The 2,511-nt window shown below is 36.4% G+C and overlaps 1 pseudogene; it reads right to left on the reverse strand.

The window, feature by feature from the left end:
* On the reverse strand, window positions 1–761 carry LOC118838282 (annotated as a pseudogene).
* Between the last annotated feature and the right edge of the window lie 1,750 nt (window positions 762–2,511).

A 2,511-nucleotide genomic window follows, 5' to 3' on the forward strand; every position in this document is an offset into this window, starting at 1 on the left:
TTACTTATCAATGACATCAGCTTTGTAAACTATACAATCCTGATGAACATAAATTGTTATTCCTCATAAATCAGAGTGTCTTGACACTTCAACCACTTTTCTTAAAATGTATGCAACAACAACTGGTCTATCCTAGTCTCTAGCTGTTTTCCCAGATTTCTTCCTATATTCAATAACAGATGGAAGCTAAAACAGGCCAATGGGGAGCCATCAAAATATGAGCTGATATTCCAGTGGCAGATCTCATTTCTCTGTACATCAGAGACTCTCCTGTGTGTTTCAGTGGTCTTTCTCCTGTAAGAGACACTTCAAACAATGCTGTGAGTGGTTTTTTGGCAGTGTGAAAAGTCCACGATCAGAATCTGAGTTTCCAATGCCCAGGGCAGCTAGCTTAAGGTTGTACCAAGGAAATGGAAAATAAACACTTGAACAAACAGCATCTGTCTGGTTCACAACATGCAGCACCAATTGCAGTTGGTTGTCAATGCTGAGCCCTCAATCTGGGGGAAGCCTTCTCTACAGGTCAGCCATATTCTAGAAATTAAATCTCTAATAAAAGTATTCTCTGTTCCCAGATATGACTACATGATCCCTTTCTACTGCCCATATTGATCTGAGATCTTTTTCTTCAGACCTAAAATAATAACATTTCCCAGCAATAATACTGGTGAATTTTTGCTGAAATATGTCTATGTTTTCAACAGTCAGCTAAATTTCATGCTCTTCCATGCTGACATGAATTTGGTTTTTAGCTTATGCATCCATGTGGTCTCAATATTCAACTAGAGAGAAAGCCATCCCTTGATTACATTTTTCTGTGGAGGGTGCTTATCTTAATGCCACTGTGGCTGCTGCTGTCTGGTCCATGTGTCTGTCTGCCAGGATTTAATAGCACTTTTAAATACAATCCTGTCTATATTCTTAGCTTAAGTGCATTATGGATATGCACTATTGAATGATACACATTTTTATATCTAACATATATTTCCCTTCTAAACTGTCTTAACATTTTTATAATAAAAAAATGAGAGGCAGTCTAGTATAGCAGATAGTTTTGAAGCCAAGAAAATCAAGTTCTGTTTCAGAAATAACTGGCTGAGTGACCTTGGGACAATGTACTTGACCTCTCAGCATTCAAGACAATTCTCTAAGACAAGTGGCAGAGAAGATGAAAACCTGCATTTACAGAGGGAGTTTCCTTACTCAGGACTTCCTTGTAGCAATGAAATCACAGGCCCTAAACCTGTCCCTATCCATATAGCAAATTATAGTACCAAGTCCACTTAGTCTCCTCTCATAAAATGACATAATTTTAATTACATAGTTGATAATCTTGTTTCAGGAGAAAACAAATAAGCTTCTTGAGAGAATCATGCTTAGCATATTGTACAAACTTTGCAAACATTAAAATTAATGTTCGTCAGGTTGAGATAGAAGAGAAGAGGGTTTGCTCAGCTGGAGACTGACAATACTCAGAAAAGGAGCAGTTAGCAGAAAAATGACTTCACATGGTTGATATTTGACACTGTGACTCTGGTGGTAAGACTTTCATAATGATCAGGACCTTTGGGGTTCAAGATTAATAACTACCAACATCTGAAATCTTTTAAAATAATTTTTATGTATATTAAATTAAAATTCATGTTCCTCACCTGCTTTAGAATATTTATTGATTCTCCTACTGCTTTTTGTCATTTAAACTCCTCAGCCTGGTATTTTAAGTTCCTACATAGACTGACACCTAACTACTTCTTAGCATACTCCTTCTATAACCATCAGGAAATGGACTTTATGATTCTCTACATGTATTCTGACATTTTCTAAATCCATAAATTCATTTATACCTTTCATTCATCTCCCCATTACCTGCATGCAATCCTCAAAATCTGTCTCCTCCAATCTAAATTCTACTCTTCCTTTCAAGGTTCAGCTGAAGACTTATCTCCCTTAAGAAGTCTTTCTAAAATATAGGGACTTCAAATCACTCATGGTTTAGGCATGGATTAGACCAAGTACTACATAAAATAATTTGGAATTATACTAAGATAGTGAGTAGGTTTGTCCTATATGTAGGATGGCTATCCACACAGTGATGCTTTATACAACTCACACAGAGCATGTGAACACCTATCCAGTCTCTGGTCCAACTCTTTCATTCTCACCTGATCTCATACTGGCAGGTCTGTGTTCAGAGAAGGACCTCCATCATAAAGTTTCACTTAAACTCTCTCTAGATCCTAGGGATAACCCTGTTGTGGGAGAAATCTACTTCATATACTTGTTGCTATATCTTGAGCCTCTGCCAATGCTCTTTCATTTATACAAACCAGCTATTTACAATGATAACAATTTATGATCGTAAACATAGCCAATTATTTAATAACAACATGAAAGAAATGATAACATCACAGGTATTCATATATTAAAGCAAAACACAAATAAATACAATGCACATATAAATCTGCATCACAGTCTCCCATCAATGCTCTAAATATATTTGAGGGAGGATGT

This window comes from Trichosurus vulpecula, chromosome 1, assembly GCF_011100635.1.
Source record: "Trichosurus vulpecula isolate mTriVul1 chromosome 1, mTriVul1.pri, whole genome shotgun sequence".
Taxonomy (NCBI): Eukaryota; Metazoa; Chordata; class Mammalia; order Diprotodontia; family Phalangeridae; genus Trichosurus; species Trichosurus vulpecula.